The sequence below is a fragment of the Equus przewalskii genome, chromosome 20 (assembly GCF_037783145.1).
Source record: "Equus przewalskii isolate Varuska chromosome 20, EquPr2, whole genome shotgun sequence".
NCBI classification, from domain to species: Eukaryota; Metazoa; Chordata; class Mammalia; order Perissodactyla; family Equidae; genus Equus; species Equus przewalskii.
In genome coordinates this window covers 24,532,002-24,553,284 of record NC_091850.1, presented here as the reverse complement: position 1 = coordinate 24,553,284, position 21,283 = coordinate 24,532,002, and the positions used below count along the sequence as shown (strand labels likewise).

At 40.9% G+C, this 21,283-nt stretch overlaps 1 long non-coding RNA gene across 1 annotated transcript; it reads right to left on the bottom strand.

The window, feature by feature from the left end:
- Positions 1-447: 447 nt before the first annotated feature.
- On the bottom strand, positions 448-19,498 carry LOC139077935 (uncharacterized). Its single transcript, XR_011530612.1, has 3 exons — positions 19,364-19,498; positions 897-1,047; positions 448-801 (listed from the first exon to the last, which is right to left on the bottom strand). It is a non-coding gene; the product is annotated as an uncharacterized lncRNA (long non-coding RNA).
- Between the last annotated feature and the right edge of the window lie 1,785 nt (positions 19,499-21,283).

Below are 21,283 nucleotides of genomic sequence, written 5' to 3'. Positions count from 1 at the left end.
TATGTTCATTGCAGCACTATGCCCAGTAGCTAAGACATGGAAAAAATCCAAGTGCCCATCGACTGATGATTGGACAAAGAAGGTGTGGTATACGTATACAATGGAATACTACTCAGCCATAAAAAAGGACAAAATCCTCCCATTTGCAACAACATGGATGGACCTGCAGGGTATTATGTTAAGTGAAATAAGCCAGACTGAGAAATACAAACACCGTATGAATTCACTCATATGTCAAACATAAACAAACATGTGGACAAAGAAAACAGTTTACTGGTTACCAGGGGAAGGGAGGTGGGGAATGGGCTCAAGGGTGAAGGGGAGCACTTATGTGGTGACAGATAAGAAATAATGTACAACTGAAATTTCACAATGATGTAAGCTATTATGAACTCAATTTTAAAAAATGATCTCTAAAGTAGATCATAAGACGAAAAAAAGACTTCATTGCCAGAAGGACCAGTTTGTTTTACTTCATTTCAAGGCTTCATTACTCATGAATCCCAAACAGCTTGGAAATGTCCACCATTGTCACGTGAGGGACGATGAGATGAATGGATTCACACCCGCCTTTCATGGGAGCCATACCATCACCTTCACATCCAAGAGACAACATTGAGGGGCTGGCCCCGTGGCCGAGTGGTTAAGTTCGAGTGCTCCGCTGCAGGCGGCCTAGTGTTTCGTTGGTTCGAATCCTGGGCACGGACATGGCACTGCTCATCAAACCACGCTGAGGCAGTGTCCCACATGCCACAACTAGAAGGATCCACAACTAAGAATATACAACTATGTACCGGGGGGCTTTGGGGAGAAAAAGGAAAAAAATAAATAAATAAATAAAAAGAACCACTTCTTTAAAAAAAAAAAGAGACAACATTGATTTGTTGTTGTCATACCACAGCATCACACGATGCTCTAGAGTGGCCAAGAGAGGCAGCAGCCAGAGGTAGAAAGTAGGAAGGATCCAGAAAGCCTCAGTTCATTTTTCTTTCTGCCAGATCCTAAGGGTGTGACTTAGAATAAGTCACTCTCCTTCAGTTTTTTCACCTGTAAAATAAGGATGATAAAATTAATCCCTGTATTACCTTCTACACAAGACTGTTTTGAAGTTCATAATAAATCAAACATATGAAAGTGCTTTAAACGCTATACATAAGTCTTTAAAAATTACTCAGTAATTATTTCCATTCACCATTTGGAGCTATAATCCCCCATTAGTCATGAGTAGAAACGAGCTGGGCACAGTCTGAGGGAGTACACAATAACTAAAGTTCACTACCAGGACAATACCATCATTGACTTGGAGTGGGGAGAAGATGGTCTCTCAAATTACACAGAGTCATACTGGGACTGGATTCTAAGAGCCCACTCCCTCCCAAAGCAGGTGAACCAGATATGGAAAAAGAAATAGACTGTCATCAATGAAGACAGAGTTAGGGAAAGAATTGATGTAAAGGGAAGCCATTATTAACAGTAGAGGCTTGGACCTTAAAATTAAGGAGCACTTACTGAATTTGTGGTACAGAGATATGAAGGAAATGCTGACCGGGACAGAGAGAGTAGGGTGGGACATCTCTGAATGGGAAGAACCTTTTTCCATAAGCAAAATTTCATCACAGCATTCACAATGATTCTTAGAGGAACCCAAGCTGTCATTGCTAACTCTCATTTTGCACATCACTATAGATACTTATCACACTGGACAGATAGAGCATTCATGAAAAAGATGTGTAATGACTGGGACCCTGGGCCTCTGAATAGCCTGTGCCAAGCTCCCCAAATTGATGATAGACGAGACAGTGCCTGAGCCCCACCAGCACCTCATACGCTCCATCAGGAACTGCGAGATAGAGAGCAAGCTCAAAAGAATGTGTTCAACATGGCTCATCCCAGGAGTGAAATTTGGGAAGCAGAGGTAAATGAGGAACCCTGAGGATTTCTGCTTTAGCTTAGAATAGCTTTATTTTGTGGGTCTCTGGTCCACGGTGCTAATTCAGTGTGTCTGGAGGGGATATTCAATTTGCAGTGCTTCATTAAGTATCTACTTACAACCTTACAAATAATAATTTTCAAATCTTTTACTGAGATATTTGAAAAACAAAACCATTAATCTGCTTCTCTCTGGGTAATTTCAAAGCACTTATCTCCTTAGTTCCCAAGAAGGCAAAGACAAGTCTATTAAGAAGGAAGGATAAAACATACTTGGTGTCTTCTCCAGAGAAACCAGGTGAATCTAAACCAATGCATGCATCATTTGAGTACCCTTCTGTCTGCCAAATACAATAGCGAGATATGGTGAGCCAAGCTTTAGAGGATGCTAAGGTTTTCTTCCCCTGGTTTTGGTTGTTTAAATGCAATTCTTCTACTCTACTGAAAACATTTGCTAACTGAATTATTTCAATCTATTGTTGATCAGACTGTCTAAAGTTTGCACAGGTTGGAGAATTTGTCTTCCACACAGCTTTCCAACTGGAGGTAACTAGTCAGGTACAAACATTTTGTATATAGGATAGAGCCCTAATTTTTGTCTCCCTATTTCTAACTGCAACTCTAGGCATCTTAGGAACATATAGGACACAACATACTATTATTAAATTTTATTTGAGGAAATATTATCTCATGAATATTTCAGTATGTCTATGAAATCAAGATTATATTATCTGAACTCTTCAGCTCTCACCACATAACGTACCTTACTTTTTTGACATTATCATAAAATATGATGTTTCACTTAAATGAATTTTCCAGGTAACCACAGCTTATCCATTAGAGCCTTTGAACGTATTTTATTTGAACTACTTCATTTGAAAATATTTCTAAAATACATTGAGTGCTTCTCTGACTCTTAAACAGAAGTTACCTGTCATGATTTTGCCTTTTTATTTTGCTTGACAATTCAGGGTCAACACTATAAGCATCCTCTTAACCTGCAGGGTTGTAATACAGAAATGTTTTCCAATCTGTGGGGAGAGGGCCACTTGCCTGTACAAAATGGCCCCAGGCTGCTGTAATGTTTGTTTATTTGTAGTTCTTGAATCTGCCTTTCCTCATTTCTCTGCATCTTCCATCACAATATGGCCATCAGTTGTGACTTCTTGCTCATTCTAATGAGTTTTCCCTTTCTGATATATTGTTTTTAATATATTATGTGCTGGGAAACCATATTCCTAAGCTTGTTAAAATTTTGTATACAGCAAGAATATACAGGCACAAAGTGAAGATCAGAGGAACTATATAAATAAAGTATATGAATTTACTATATAGGTCTTGGGAAAATCATTTGGTTGCTTAAAGACTTTAAAATATTACTTCCTGGCTATTTCTCAGCTGCATTTCAAATACAGTCATGTGTCGCTTAATAACAAGGATACTTTTTGATAAATGCATCATTAGGCAATTTTATCATTGTGCAAACATCATAGAGTGCACTTATACAAACCTAGACGGTATAGCCTACTACATGTCTAGGCTATAGGTACTAATCTTATGGGACCACCGTCATATATGTGGTACATCATTGACCGAAACGTCATTATGTGGCATGTGACTATATACTAAGTAACCAATGGAAAAGGGACGTATTCCAGGATTTAGACATATGAGATGGCTTTCAGTCATATTTGTTCATGGCATATTTTTTGTAAAAACATAGTTCATCAACCAGCTTGTAATAATGAGTGTGAGGAAGACACTGGAAGGGTTTCTGTATTAGAAAAGGTCTCAAACATTGTTAGCCAGTCAACATACTGAAATTTGTTTTTGATCATTTGACCATTGAGAATATCAGTTTGGCCCTTTTTAGCTCCTACACGAAGGGCCTTGGTTGCTGAAGGCTTGTTAATGTCACCGGCCTTGCACTTCCACAAATATCCAAAAGAGAATGAGGCTTTGACCACCCCAAGCTTTCTCGTCTTTGTGACCTGGATGGAATGACCATAAATGGCCATATGCTCTGTGGAGGCAGGAGAGGGAAAGGAACTGGAGCCATGAGTGTCTGAGTAGGATTGTCACCACCAGGGTCACCCCAGGATAATGGAAACTTGCCCTGAAATAGGTCAGAAGCAGCTAATTTCAAAGCCATTAGAGCGGGGTTTTCTGAACTCTCTGTTAAGCAGATGTCTCTAAAAAACAGATCTTGCCTTTTACCCCAAACATCTGATACCACAGGAAACTGGAAATGGGAACATCTGAGTATAGTTAAAGGACTCTCACAGAGAACCCAACATAAAAGGAAGCAATGTCCCTGCTACACCGTCCTGTACGGCGGTGTAGCAGTTCAGTTTGCCCACCCCACTTTGGCAGCCAGGGATTTGCCAGTTCAGATCCTGGGCTCAGACCCATGCACCGCTCATCAAGCCATGCTGTGGTGGGCATCCCACATATCAAATGGAGGAAGATGGGCACAGGTGTTAGCTCAGGGCTAATCTTCCTCAAAAAAACAAAATCTTCTTCTCATCCTAAGTTGACATGATGCAAAAGTCTGATGTGATATCTGAACCACACCCCAGCTCTCTTTTAGCTATTGTATGGCCATCTATTCCAACCAGTCTATTTTGTCACCTGACCGTGCACTTCCATTCTCTCATATTTCCATAAATTAGAAACAATGTGAAGCTCTAAAGAAGGCTGTCACAGATCAGAGTCAACCAGCTTATTTTTAAAACAAGGTCTCAGCGACCACAACATATTTCTTCTGATAATACATGTGGTGCTTACCTCAAACCTAAAAAAAGACTGTCTTTAAAACATGTCACTGCATAGCAAGGAAGGGCTCTCTTGTCGGGGGATAACAGCCATTCATCCATTTAGTCAACCAGCAAATGTTTATTGAGCACCTGATGCCTACCAAGACTGTGCCAGGATTCGGGACCATAATGAGAAACAATACAACCTAAACCGGGCACTTAGAGGCTTGTAGTCCAGTGGGGCAGACAAGCATTAACAAAAACTTATACAGATTACTAATTTACATATCAGTGTGGAAAGTGCCCGGAAGGAAAAGTCAAGGAATTCTATAACTGGGGACCACAACCAAGTCTTGGAGCCAGCAAAGGCTTCTTGAGGATGAGACTTTTAAGCTGAGTCCTGAGGCTGAGCAGGAGTTACATTCACCAGGTGATGAGGGGAGAAGACCATACCAGTCAGAGAGCAGGGCGAATGCCCATCGCGGAGAGGAGCTGTTTGCTCAGACCCATCGCGTGAATCGTGAGTAAGCCCGTTTCGAATCTGCATGGTCATTAAGTCCTCTGCCTGTGGGTCTGCAGCCTCTTCCTCCTCCCAATCCCCCCAAGTCCTGGGAGCCCTATCTGACTAGCGCAGCTGCTCAGACCCCTCCCTCCTCTGAAATACTTCTTATATCCTTCACTTAGTGCTAAGCACTTACTGCCTTAAACTACTTTTAAAAATTATCTTCCTTGTTTGTCTGTTCAGGCTGTGACGACAATCCATAGACTGGGTGGCTTTCACAACAGAAATTTATTTGTGACAGTTCTGGAGGCTGGGAAGTTGAAGATCAAGGTGCCGGCAAGGTAGGTTTCATTTGGAGGTTTCTTCCTCTGGCTTGTATGCAGTCACCATCTCGCTGTGTGCTCGCTTGACCTCTTCTTTGAGGGTGCGGGGGAGATAGACAGAGAGCAAGAAAGATCTCTGGTGTCTCTTCTTATACAGGCACTAATCCCACCTTGAGGGCCCCATCTTCATGACCTCATCCAACCCGAATTACCTCTCAAAGGTCCTATCCCGAAATACCATCACACTGGACGTTAAGGACTCAACATATGAATTTGGGGGGACGTAAATATTCAGTCCATAGCATTCTTCCCTACACAGATATCTTGCCTCCACAACTAGACCATCAGCAAGAGAGTTCTGTGGACTTGTCCTACATATCCCTTAGTCCCCAAAGGCTCTTGTACATATCAAATGCCCGTAGTGGTTAACTGACTGCCAATTAATTTTTCTGCTCTTATGCAATGAATCAAACACACAGAGCCAGTTAAATGCATTGACCTTATTTAAGTGATCCATAGGAGGGTAACTCTATATGTCAAATGATTCAATATTTGCCTAGAAATATGAGCTTTTTTCCTTTGGTTTTTTTCAGTGTGTGTGTATGTTAGGGGAGCACATTTTTTCTACCTGATTTTTTAGCTGCCTGTTACTGACATGTTCTATTCCTTGCTGAAATATTCATTCGGGATTAGAAAAGTCAAGAAAAAGAACTGCTAAATGAATGCATGCTGCAGACATACATTTAGATACAAAAGGAAAGGTAGAGAACAGGAATGTACAATATGATTCCGATTTTGCAATCTATGTATACATGAGTCAGTGCGACAGAATGGTTGACAATGGGACTCAACCCAGATTGCCTGAATCTGAACCTGAACTCCATCCTAGATATGTGACTCTGGACAAATTACTTAACCTCTGTCATTTATATCATGGGCGTAATAATAGTGCCCACCTCATAAGATTGTTATGGGAATTACTGAGTTAATATTTATAAAGCATGTAGAATAGTGCATAACACATAGAAATCTGCACACATGCTTTTACACATAAAATGAAATGACATAAATTGACATACAATAAAATAAAAATGTATCATATAAAAGACCATGAATAGATATACAAATATGGTGATAGAGGTGATTTTTGATAATAAGGTTATTTGATCAATACTTTATGCAGGGAGGGGTCTGTTTTTCCAAATTTTCTACAATAAATGTATTTTGAAACAAAAACAAGAGTAAAAATATATAAATATGCAATGTGTGTGTTTATATAGAAATATACACGCATAAACATATATATAATTGTTTCACAGCTCACAAATCAGTCTCCTCCTCTGAAAAACTGGAATAATAATTACTTTACAAGGATGTTGTAAGTATTAAATAAGTAACCCATGCAAAGGGCTCCAGTTACCCTTCTGCATATTCTCCCACCTTCTCTACTTGACCTGTAAGGACTACAGCAAGGGGCTCTCTTGACCTCTGGCTTCAGGTTGGGTTTGACCACTGCGGAGACCTAGCACAAGGTCATAGGGAGAGGAGAATGAGGTCATGGAGTGTATTCCCCTAGCCGCCCCCTTCGAGGTCACCTTACAGGCTGGCCACTTCCTCTCTAGCTAAGGTCAGGCTCCATCAAGGCAGCCTCTGCTCAGAACTGACTCCTACAGGTATGGATAACAGCTCCTGTCACGCCATCACTGGGGCGGTAATGACCCCACTCTTACTGGCCCAGGGGTATCACCTATTCCTCGTGGATTCTCGACACCCTGTCCTCACCTTTGTGCATGTTCTTTTATTAGACGCTCTGTGATTTATTCTAATTGAGCTTGCCATCTGTTTCCTGCTGGGGCTGCATGATATAGAGCGGAGATCATCTGACCCAGGGTGATTGCTCAGTAATTGCAGGGTGGGTGTTATTGTATAGGTGAGAAAACAAGTGCTAAGGCTAAGTCCCTGGGGCTGGAGCCTAATGATCTGACGGTAGTGCGAGTTCTTTGTCCTTCCCAGAACCGATGCCTTGTTTCAGAGAAAAGAGCATACACGTACATATATGACACATAGAGTGCTTACCACATGCTGGGCAATGGGCTGGGTTGACTGATGACCAGCCTATGAGGTGCATAGTTTGTAGATGAGGGAACAGAGGTTCTGGGAGGTCAATTAACCAGGTTAATTAAAACTACTACGGAGTGTCTGACTCCAAAATATATCCTCTTAACACATGTTCAGGTGGCTCCCTGAGGTCACACAAAGCCAGCAGGGGCTTCAGCCTTTGAGGGGCTTGTAGCAACTTCTGAGGATATCAGAGGAAACTGAACCCCATCGATTGCAACTGGAGGGCACCCCTGGTCTGGAAAGAGAGGGCCATGGGAAAAGCATTTTGAGGACATAAAGATCCCTGGTTGTTAGAGGTCAGTTTTCATTCCATCACGCAGAATGACTGAGACAACCACTTGCTGGAGCAGAGGGGTGAGAGTTCTCTGTCATTCTCCAAGCCCAGTTGGTCTCACCTTCAGTAGTTTTATCCTTTAGGTTATCTGCCATTCCAGGGCAGGGCTGGAACTCTTTGTCTGATCTAATCCCAACTATTGCTAATCAATTTGTATAATCACAATGTTGCAAACAAGTAAATCTTGCTGATTATTAATATGATTTGTCAACAATGTGCAGGGCAGGCTTCCTGCCTACATGTCTTAGCCAAGCCTCCCTTTTCACATGCACCATAATTTCATGATGTGAGGAGTTTCCACGTGAGAGGTAGGTGTTCTAACCACCACAAAGGCCGTTGGTCTAGCGATTAGGAACAGGAACTCTGACGCCAGATTGTCTGAGTTCACATCCAACGCTATCACTTTACTCCCTGTGCCTCAGTTTCCTCATCTGCAACACGAGGATAATCATGGTGTTGCCCTCACAGAGCCATTGTAAAGATTAAAACAGTGAATATATACAAAGTATGTAAAACAGTGGATGACACATATGTGCACTCTAGGAGAATTGACAACAGCTTTATTTACCCAGGAACCAGAGAAAGTATTTTTGAAATCTTGACAAGGCAGGCAGAAAGGTATCAGGAGGTGGGGCCTGAGGGGGTGAAAGTAACTGACTTTCTGGCGAGCTTTAAAATAAATATATCCTAAGAGGAATAGCACATCATGGCTTCTCAGACGATTCATTCATCCAATACTGCTGAGCAGCAAATATGTGCCAGGCGCTCCTTATTAGCATGGGAGACACACACAGCAGTGAGCAAAACAGGCAACATGGATGTTCTATGCTAGCAGAGGAAAGGCAGTAATAACTATATAATATTTATAACATTAAATTATAATATTAAGTAACTATTTAATAGTTATTACATGTCACATGGACTGTGTTCAGTCAAGGTACTGTGCCAGGCACTAGGATTAGGACATATAGGCCTATCCCATAAGACATTTCAGTCTCTTAGAGGACCCTAGGGAGTTACATGAAAAGATCGCATTTACGAAAGGCCAGTGAGTGTTACTGAGGAGTGCTGCTGAAGACAGAGGTGAAAAGCCTGAGAAGGAGGCCTTCTAGATGCCAGGCATTCACAGGGGCAGGACCTAGTGGGGCCAGCCTGCTCCAGGGTGTGGGTCTCATGTTTGCACATTCAGCAGCTCAGTTTAGTTATGATGGCCAGTGCTGCTGAGAATGTGGGCACTGACTCCCAGTAACCATATTTACAAGAGATTGATGTATAAATCAGTATATCAAAGTATTTCCTAAGGCATAATCTTTCCTGTGACAAAATCCAATTGGACCAGGTGAGGCAGCCTCCTGCTAGGATTCAAGATACCTGAGGAGGTGGGAGAGGAGAGGAGACTGAATTTATAACCAGATGAGTACTTAGTGAGGTGAGATCAAAGAAAAATGAGTTAGTCATAAGGGAAAGGAGTTAGCTAGTCTCAGGCGAGATCTCTGCAGCATGGACCACCCCTTTAAGAGCGTGCTGTTTCCTTGTGTTCTTCACATGCATGTTCTCTCTTCCTGGGCTGAGCAAGATATACTTGCTGCTAATTTTAACTTTTTCTTGAATTTGCTCCATGCAGACCTCCCCTTCAGTACCTTAGATTAAGCAGTTTTAGCCTTATCTTAAACCTTTTTCCTTCCAGATCTGCTGCTATCCTGTCCCTTGTGGTAATGTCTGCTGAAAGCTAATATCACATCTCATGTGATCTTTATAAGTTTAACATTCAGAAGGGGCTCTGAGGATACCATACCATATAGCCTCTGTGGACTGCCCACCACTAGAGGGTTGGGGGGATCCCTGACCTGGGACCCCCCTAGAAGACCTGACTGAAGGCCTCCATTGAACCAGGCCTAGCAGAAGGTAGGCTTACCCACCATGAAATGAAAAAAAAGAGGACCTTTCATGCAGGAGGAACAGTTTGAGCAAATAGTGGAGGCAGGAAAGAGCATGACCAATTTGGAGAGCTGAGTGAAGCAAATTTCTGGCAGAGAAGAGATCACAAATGGAGCATGACTCAGGATGAGAGAGATGGATAGGACTGTAAGATGAAAGGCCTTGAACTCCAAGCCAAAGACTCAGGAATACATTATATAAGCAGAAGGGGTCTACTGATTATTGTTGAACAAGAAGGTGACATATACAAAGAAGAGTCCTTGGAAAATTAATTTAGTAGTTATGCATAGAAGAGAATGGGGAGGAGGATTTGGAAGAAAGAAATCGTGGTAAATCACTCTTCAGGCTAGGACAAAGGAGAAGACAAGATACCAAACCTTGAGTGCATTCTTAAGCCCTGTATTCTCATCACTCTAAATAATTATACTAACAGGAGCATGCCAATATTAATATTGAAAGTAAGACTTCCACCATTGTTCACTTATCTCAAAATTACTTAAAGTCATAGAAAATTGACCAGTGACCAAAATGCACCAAGTATTCCTTTCATCTCCCTTCTCAACTGCATTTCCATCAAGCTTATTTCCTGGCTCCTTTCAAAAGAACCCAAACATGCACCAATTCTCTTTCCTCCAGGTAAATCTATATGGAATAGACCAACGTATCTCATATCTGAGGGGGGGAAAGGGCTAATTGAAGAATCTGGAAACAGAGAGAGTAATCTTGCATACTTCCTGCTAAACTAACGTACTGGAGCTAATCAGCATCAGGGCACAAGCCACAGTTGGAAATGTTAACTCAGTCATCAAGCTTGGGAAACTATTATGACCTTCTGTTTCAATAAAATAGGAGAGTTAGGTTAAAAGGACATTAGGACATTAGGTTAATTTCCAGTGTCTTTATTCTAGATTCTCTAAATTTTAGGAATTCAGGTCACACCAGCATCTGGAGGTCAGGAACACCCATTCATTCATTTGTTCATTGAACAAATATTTATTAAGGCATTCTGTTGAGCTTTGGTGATGTACAAGAAAGATATGGCCCTACCCTCATGGAGTGTACAGTCTAATGGGTAAAATAGATAATAAACAGACAATAGGTACAAAGGAAACAAACAATGTGTAGTCATAGAGAAGGTAGGGGCAGGGTATCTAATTTAGAGAGGTAGTCATAAAATATCTCTTTAAGAAGGTAACATTAAGTTGAATGTCTGAAAGGGGAGAAGGAGCCTGCAATACAAAGAGCAAGGGAAATGCTTTCTTGGCAGAAGGGATAGCATCTCCTAAAGGCCAAAAGGCAAACATTATGACACAGAAGAAGACAAACGAGGAAGAATTAATGATGGCTTACATTTACTAGATGGTCTCCACATGCTCTAAGTGTTTACATGTATTCTCTCTTTTTGGCCTCATCATTTTCCTATAAGGTAGGTGATACTATTATTCCAATTTTACAGAAAAAGAAACAGAGGCAGAAATGTTAAGTTCTTCACCCACAGTTGTAGAGAGAGTGAGTAGGGGAGCCGGGATCAGCAACCTGGAGGTCTGACTCTCATGCTCACACTCCTAACCATGACGTTTGGAGTATTTATGGAATTAGAAGACGGCAGTGTGGCTGAAGTATAGGACGCCAGAAAAAAGGCATGAGATGGAGTTAGAGAGGTAGATAGGAGTCTTTATGCAGGAACTGAAGGACTATGATAAGTAACCTGATTTAATCCAATGTGTAGTGGGAAGCACTAATGAGTTCTAAGTAGGAGAGTGACGCATTACACTTTGCCTTCCAAAAGGTCCCTGACCACTGGGTATAGATGGCCTTGGATTAACAGCATAATCTTCACCTGGGAGCTCATTAGAAATGCAGAATCACAGGCTTCAACCCAAGCATATTAAATCAGCGTCCTCATTTTATCAATTCCCTGCGTGAGTGTATGCACATTAAAAATTCGAGAAGCACTGGATCAGGGGTTCCACCTCGCAATGGTTGGGGAGAGGAGGAGAAGCCTGTAAATGAGACTGGGGAGGTGTGGCCATTAAGGAAGAAGAAAGATAAGGGACAAACAGGGTCACAGAAACCAAGAGAGGAAAATATTTCAAAAGGAAAGAGGTTTGCATTGCATCAATGCTGCTGAGATGGCAAATAAACTAGACAAGGATCAAGTAGATTTGGCAACAGGAATGTCCTGGTGACCAAGTAAGAACAGATCCAGTGGAGGGTGGTGATGAAATCAGGAATCTGACAGTAATCTTGGGCAAAGCAGAACAGATCTCTGGAAATCAAAGTCAGGGATACATAAGACTTGAGTAAAGATGATGTATTAAGGTCAGAAAAAGCAGAGGCTTAAGGAGGAGAGAAAGAACCCCATCATGTCAGGGTCAAGATGTAGAAGAGGAGAGATCAGGAAAACAAACTCCCCTCCATAAAAAGATCATTTGAGGGTCTTAGACACCACACTGCTATATCCACCTCTCTTGACTCGTGTAACACACATGGCGATGTCAAGTACATGGGAGGCATATACCCATTCCTCAGGTAGGGTCTAGGTGAATCAGAAAGTCACAGTCAACCTGGGAATGATCCAAAGGATTTACTTATTCACCTACTATCTGCCAGGCACTGGTATAGATACTGAAGACATAATGGTGAACAAGAGAGGACTATCTGGCTCATGGCTTCCTGGTCCTACGATGGGAGGTGAGAAGAGGAAAGGGAGATGTCCAGGGAAGGGGAGCAGAAAATATGCGAATAGATACACAAAATGATGTGAGGTAGTAACAGTATCATAGATGAAACTAGACCAGGGTAAGGGATGGAGAGGAATAGAGCCTGGTGTTTTGGATAGAATAATCTGAGAAGACCTCCCTGGGATGGTGACATTTGAGCAGAGATTTGAATTAAAAGAGAAATAAGATACAATAGCAACCAGCAACTGGATTTCTTTTAAAGCACTATATATAAGACCTTTACAGATTGATCTGGAAATGGGAGCTTTGTTCATTCGGCAAGCCCTCAGGTGTGGAACTATCTTGCAAATTAAGAATCATCTATAATAAATAACAAGGACCAGGCCTCCAAGAAATTGTAACAATCCCCCTGGGGCAGTGGCTTGAAACTATGTCTTTCTATGCAAGTCTGGAGCAGAGCGAGGCCAGTGAAGCTGTGCGGCCCAGGCAGGATGGAGGGGCCGAGCCATCAATCAACCCAGTCTAGACAGTGCTGAGTCGTGGGGTGCCAGGCGGCTGCAGGTTCCAGGTCACTCCTCTCATAAACCTCTTCTCTCTGCTTCCCTTATAATGCATTATTATACCATTTTCTCCCAGTGGGTTCTCAGAGCCACAGCCGTGCCACAGGACTGCGATAGCAATTCTCCCAGCAATAGCTTTCTCACTGCTCCGCCAACCCCCAAAAGGACCTACTGAGGCGGAAGAAAGACGTGATCCAGCTTCTGTTAAAGGAGCAGTCTTTTTACATCCATTTGCTCCACTGCAAAAGTTCTTTCACCTGAAGACCCAAACCTAAATATAGAAAAGCTCTCACTTAGTGGAAGCTGAATTTTGTTCATGGAAATGCCTTTTCTACTATTCATTTCAAGCATAGCTGAAAGCCCTCTCAGATGTTAGAACTCCAAATCAGTTGTTTCTTTCCCATCATGCCCTGTGAGATTCTGTGATAACAAAATGCATTCTCATTTGGTGGACCTTGAAAGCCAGTAACGGAGTTCAGTTTTCTAAATTATGGACCTCTATTTGGGTTTTTCAAAAGCCATTCTGTTCCTGGATTATGCCTAATTTTTTACAGGTGGCCTTCTTTATTCAGTTCATTATAACACTATTCCCAAATTGGCTAACAGAGCCCTTGATGCCCTTCTTAGATGTAGCTGGCAAAAATGTCTGCCTTAATAAAGCGGAGTGTCTAGAGGTAGGGGTTTTTTCCCCCCTTGAAAGAACGCCATGTCTGTGCTGAGTTCAATACATTTACTCCAAATTTCCTATTTCAGCCAGTAGAGATTTGTCACAATGTGACATGCTGTACATTTCCTTATAGAATATCAAGACTCTCTGAAAGATATATTACTTCAATTAGGTGTGTCAAACCATCTGCCACAGGAAATTCAAAATGCCCTCTCTGCCGCCTGATGGAACACAGGTGATTTATTCAGAAGGTGGTTGGAAAGTTGGCAAAGGCTCAGTGCTTCGTGGAGGGAAGAGTTGCTGTCACGGGGCACAAAAACAAAAAGCTCCCTCAAAATAAAAAGATAATGCCTGCTGAAGGCAATGTGAAAAGGAACACAGCAGATGCCCTTATTGAATTAGTTTCATTTACAATAGGTTGCGGATCCCAGGTTGACTTAATATGAATGAATCTTGACATAATCCTTGGAATTTGGAAACTCGATCAGTTATCCTGCAGCTGCTTTGCCACCCCGCCTGCGTATTTTGTGTGCAGACGTTGTGCAGCTCCCAAAAGCCTCTTCATTAAAAGTTTCCATGCAAATGGCCACATATGTACTGCCTACAGTCCCTCATATATTTGGTCGGGAGGTGAATAGGAACATAAGGGGAATATGGCGTGTCATTAATTGCTCTGGATTTCTTTCCTCCCTGCAGGATTACCAACAAGTGGGGGAGTAAACACTAAATGCTTTATTTCAGAGAATCAGCAGTGAGGGGTGAGCAATATTAATGTGGTCCCAGGAGGAGAATGGGGGCCTTATGTCTTTCTCATAAAAGGATGCTCTGAATCATACTTTATCACCACCAAATCTGACTCTTTTTCATAGCCATTGTGGAGCGGATCTGACTCAGGCTCATGGTTCATTCTCCCTGTCCCCTGCCAGGTAACTGTCTGAAACCCTTTACCCTGAAATCCTCAAAGACAGGGTTTCCTGAGGTTTCTCTCAGCACTATTGATATCTTGTACCTGACAATTCTTTGTGGGGGGGGGGGGGGGTCCTGTGCATTGTAGGATGTTTAGCAGCATTCCTGGCCTCTACCTACCAGAAGTCTACAATACCTCTCCAGTCACGACAATCAAAAATATCTTCAAACATTTCCAAGTGTCCCCTGGAGTGGGAGCAGTACATCGTCCCTAGTTGGGAACCACTCCATGAACAGTTTTGCGGAGAAGAGATACCAGAGTTCCCTACGGTAGACCACATGACAATTCAAGCAATTGCACAGTCAAGGTGGTAGCTGTCCCAATTACTAAGAAGGAGTACCCATTGTTTCTCCATGCTTGTAACGGAACTACCATTGAGACCACATTCTTAGACTTAAGTGATTTGTGGATATAACATTGTTAAAATCCTGTTCCCTAGCCGTCATGATAGAGATAAATATGCCATTTTTATGAGCTGGATTAAACTGTCCAAAGTCAGGAGGTATCTTGTCATCCCCCAAGTGAAACCAATGCAGAGGAGATCCAGAACTCATTAATTTCTCATTATCTAGTCAACCACCACAAAAGCAAAGCATTATTCAGCCAGAGGACAAGCGCTAATAGTTCAGACTTTAGTTACGTCTCCTGTATGAATGCGTTGGGAAGCAGTGAAATGGGCTTCCCATAAGCCCATGAAGGATGTGCGCTATCACATTCAGGATAGTAAGAAGTTCATATGGCCAAGTGATATTGCAAACTGACATGAAAAAATACCTTATGCTTTAAACCAAGAAACAAATATGTTAGTTAAAGAAAGTGGCAGTGATTATCGACAATCTCTCTCTCTTTCTCATACACACACACACAACACAGTGTTGCTCATGGCATATTTTAACCTAAGGTTTGGATTCTACTTTACCCACTAAACAATATGGCCCTGGGCCCTAAATCACTACTGTTCATTATCTAGAAGTGATCCTTTTAACGTTATGCATAAAATGGATTTACAACACGTAAAGACAAAAAAAAAAAAAAAAAAACGCCTTTTCTAAGATTCTACTTCTATCTTAATGAATAGAAATTATATTTCTCCATTGGAGAGGGGTCTCCTTACATGGCTATTGGATGCTCCTTTGTTCTTAGTTTTTCTAACACCAGAGCATAATATTGACCACTAATAACAGACAGACCTTACATTTTTATAACAATGTTCCATATTGCACTTAGCACTTTCCCACGTATCATCTCAAGTAATCCTTACAAGTACAACCATCCTCATCTGATAAATGAGAAAACTGGAACTGAAGGTTTTTTCAAGGTCATCTGGGGAGGGAAGGAGTGAGGAAGATTAAAAACACTGCTCCTCTTGGTTTTCATCAAAAAACAGCTTCAACCTCTTGCATTTGTTGGAATATAAAACAGACATATTGGTTGCTGAAACTGTTCAATGCCATAAATTTAGATGTTTGCATCTGAATGGTAGAAGCTGAAAATGTTTAAGGAAGAAATGGAAACAAACTGTAATGGGACATTCTACACTAGCTATTTGAGAAGCTAAAATGCTTGTGGATCATATTCTTTTTTTGTTATTGAGTTCATAATAGTTTACATCATTGAGCAATTTCAGTTGTACATTATTTCTTGTCTGTCACCACATAAGTGCTCCCCTTCACCCCTGTGTGCACCCCCCACCCCCCTTGCCCTGGTAACAAGTGAACTGTTTTCTTTGTCCACATGTTTATCTTCCACATATGAGTGAATTCATATGGTGTTTGTCTTTCTCAGTCTGGCTCATTTTGCTTAACATAATACCCTCAATGTACATCCATGTTGTTGCAAATGGGATGATTTTGTCTTTTTTATGGCTGAGTAGTATTCCATTGTATATATATACCACGTCTTCTTTATCCAATCATCAGTCAATGGGTACATGGATTTCTTCCATGCCTTGGATATAGTGAATAGTGCTGCAATGAACCTAGGGGAGCATATGTCACTTCAGATTGTTGATTTCAACTTGTTTGGGTAGATACTCAGTAGTGGGATAGCTGGGTCATATGATATTTCTATTTTTAGTTTTTTGAGGAAGCTCCATACTGTTTTCCATAGTAGCTGCACTAGCTTGCATTCCCACCAGCAGTGTCTGAGGATGCCCTTGGTTCATATTCTTAAAGCAAAGCAGTATCAGTGGTCACGTACAATTGCAAGGAGATACAGGCTCCAGGCATATCACACGTGTGTTTTCTCTTCTTCCTCCTTCCTCCACAAATTTGCTCAAGTTAAATTAGAGTAATGTGAACAGCAAGGGTAGCCCTGCAGTTAAAGGAAAATCATAAAAAGACAAGAGAAGATATGTCATGTGGCTAGAGAAGGAAGCAGTTTCCATTATTGCATCTTGGTGATGATAGGAGGGTTTGTGGGCAATTGATACCGTGTCACCTCTAGGTCTTTGTTTGGGGTACTAGCTCTCAAAGCTCCCTCTTTTTTTCTCCCAAGGCAACTGCCTGTTCAAGTCATTGCCTGTTTTAGCAGCAAGCCCTGGCCAGCCCCCACACTTATCACCCCAGCTCCCTCCCAACCACTGTCTCTATGGCAAGTGCTGCTGCCTAGGGATAGTACTGACAGTGGGAGTAAAAGATGGCTTCCTAGTTCTGCACTTAGGGAAGAGGGAGCAGCCAGAGCATCATGGTCTCACACCCTCCTCTTAGGAACTAAGTTGCTCTAAAGGTATGTTTTCATGTTTAGTTGGCTTATAGGAAAATTGAGGCTCATACTATAAGCCAGCCTCCCTAAGGTGATATGAATAGCTCATAACAAAACAATTTTAACTCAGCCAGTGTTCAGCAGATAGTCATAAAGAAGAGGGCCCAGTTGATGGGCACTATATAAACCTGAAACAGAAAAGATTTGGGAATTAAAGCATTCGGAGCTTATCAGCTGCTCCCCATGTATGAATGTGCGGTCCTGCCAAATTGTTTTGCCCATGCTTGTCGTCTTTTTGCAGTTGCTGTGCACCAATTATCTCTGTACATTTGTCCTCATTATCTCTAATTATAATAACAAGAATCTAAATTTTCATGGACCCTTAAGTTCCTTCCTGATACTAAGGGGGGAACATTAACTCAATCAAGTCTTTAGGGTGTCATTAAGGGCACAGCAACAATAGCAAGCTAAATGACACTTACTGTCCAGAAAAAATCAATCTGCCTCCTCTAAAGTGCTTGGCACAAAGCCATGAGTCAGTGCAGGTCATCCTAATAAATGGTGATCCTAATCTGTGCATTGAGTTACGATGAAAAATAGTCCTGGTATTATTGGCCTCTCCTTGGGCGCAGCTAAGATTTTAATTTCTCCTGAAAAGTTTTTCCAGTCCAGTCGTAGTCAAGCTGGAATTTTGTTTTTGTGTACTTAATTCCATGGCTTTTGCTAAATAATAAAGGCTAAGGCCTTATAAGTCAGAGTCTCTTGAATCTGATAACTCCAGCCAACACATTTGAAAGAACTCCAAGAGCTGCGCAAAGCCTACCAAGAAAAGCAAGGTCTCTAGAACATAGAGACTACAGAAAGATGTCATATTATGGGTCTAAAAACCAGCTTCTCCTCAGTGAAAAGTTATTAAACAAAGACTCAAAACAACACACCTGTCCTGCTAACAGGATTATTTCCCTTTTCTAACCAGTCACCTTCTTTCTCAGTGCTTTGGGAATTCCAGCATCTGCATAAACCCAGCTTGTATTGTGGAACATTTGTGTTCAAAATGTTTTTTTCATTATGCCCAATCCTTTAAACATAGCAGATGGCATTCCAATTTGTCTGGAAAACCCCTTTAGAGATTACGTATTTGCTTATTATGGTGATTTTGTTTTAGACCCTGATTCTGGCTCATATACCATCACTACAGTGTCTGAATATTTATCAGTGAACCAGCCCATTCCTATTCTGAGAGGGGACTTGAGTTCATTTTCTCATAAACTTGATGTTTACGTATCAGCTGATGAAACACAAACAACAGAAAGGGAATTTTCAGCTTTTCAGTTTAGTTTCTGCCCATACTGTTAATATAAAGGACTATATTCCTATTATTGAATAAAGAAAAAGAAATAAGGGAGTTTCTTCAACACAAATAATATCCTTTTCATTTAGCTTAGTGGATTTTCTTTTTACATTATTATTGCAGTGTAAATTTGTATTTCTCCTGAGACCACCTCATGTTTCAAATTGAGACACTCACCTATCAGATGTACGTGGAATAATTTCCATAGCAACCTCCTTCTTTTTAATTTTTTGGAATCGTTATTTTTAAATGTAAACTATCTGGTTATTTGGTTGCATAAATAATAGGCTGAAAAAATAGAATTCATTAAAAATATGCATAACATTGTGGTCTGATGTCCTTAGAAATTAAAGAATGTTCCATAAAAGCCCAGTTTTTCATTATCATGTAGCTCTCCGCTATTCTTTCTCACAGCTTTAACCTCTGTACCCTTGCCAAAAAAAAAAAAAAAAAGGAGCCAGACGTAACAAATACTTTAAAAGCTGAACCTATCCTCGAAGTAGTTAGTTTCCATTCCTTTTATCTTACCTTACTGTAGCAGCTGAAATGGGGCTCTGGAGAGCTCTACATTCCTGAAACTGCTTCTTAATAGATTCTGAGAGAGGCACCGGGCTATTTGAAGAATCCACGACAGATATTGATGACAAAAATACTCCATGAAACATACCACACACTTGGAATCTACAGACATCCATGTGAACAATTGCAATTCTATTTCAAAGTTTGTTTATGTGGAAACCTTCTCACAAGAGAGTTGCACCTCCAAATGGCTCTTTTCCCCCATCCCTGCTCCCACCCATACCTACAGTCACCTCCCTTCCTTCACCCAAACCATCAGGGAACAAGCCATCCCAAGGCTTTCTTCCTGGGTGCCTCGGTGTTACACTTCTGCCTGCCTCCACAGGTTAGGTGTGAAAGTTCTTTAGGCAACATGGGTAAGTTTCTACAAAACAGAGCCAATGACTTTGGAATTCATAAAGCTCTTTTGACAATGCCCAGGGCTCCATGCTTTAGAGAGCTCCACATATCACATACACTTAGATAAAAGTTTTGAAAAGCACATGGGTGCCTCTGTCACTTGGAATCTAGTGCTTGACTATGGTAACCAGCAAATCACAACCTTAAACATCCATGTGTGTGACTAACACCATTCAGGCCCCAGGGAAACGCTTCTTCTCATTTTTTTACCTAGATCAAGAAACAAAAAACCACTATGTCTAAAAACCAGGAAGGTTTGCCACTGAAATGAACACAGCTATGGAATCAGAAGAGCATTTAAGCCCCATATGTACCTAGGTTAAAAAAAAAATTAAGACAAACTTATTAATTTGCCAAATCCTTCCACTCAGATAGCATGGATGTAATAGATTCTTGCAGAATAACGTGCCGTTTCTCAGTAGAACTGAACATCTTTTTTCTTGCTCTTCTTTGTGTTCCAATTCATGATTCTGGAGTTATTCATGGATTGGTGCAATATTCATAACAGCTGCACTTGGCTGAAGAATATTTTGCAATATTGAATGATTCGTTTTTCCCTTAAATGTGCACATCTAGGCCTAACACCAAGAAGCATACCACTTGTTTACAGCAGCGACTAGTTGGAAGATGAATGCTACAATTGCAAACACTATTATAAGGATATTTAGTAAAATTGACTAACATTTTAAAATATATTTAAATTTCAGCTTTATTTAAATTATTCTTAATTTAAAATGTGATATTCATTATTTACAGTTTTTTGCCTTTAAATTTAATAAATAATTATGAATATTGTTTTATAAAGCAATATAAAAACAATAGCTTTACATAAAATTTTCAATTTCTCATTTTTGAAGGTAAATTTTCAAGATAGGAAGATAGAATGTATTTTATTTAACAGTTTGTCAATTGATTTATAAGTTATAAATGCCCAGGCGCAGGTCTGTTTTTTGCCTTTAGTCAAGAATTCCCAATTTTGTGTTCAGCTCTACCTTACCTGGATGGCCTCTCACCAGCTCCTCTCTCCATCCTACTATTCTGGAGTTTTCTTGGATTCTCAGAAGGGCATAAAGATGGACATAGTCCAGCCTCCACCCAGGATTTTATCTTCCATGTTCTCTTCTTCCTTCCAGCACTCATAAATACACAAAGGCATGATCTCAAGGCTTAGGGAAATGAAAGGTATAATTTGGGACCCCACTCCCAAATCTTTCCTAGGATATGTGTCCAAATGAAAAGAGTTTCCCTCTTGTCCCTCATCTTACGACTTTATGACCTATTCTAAAACTATAAAAGATTTATTCACATCAAGTATGTAATGCATATTCTGTGAGCATAGCAAAATTTTTTGATCAGTGAGTCATTCTCTCAAAAAAAGGAAAGGAATAGAAAAATTACTCATGTGGGCTACAATTATTTGGTGAAAGTTTCTGGAACATTACTTTTAACACTCCTCATATTTTTAGGTAT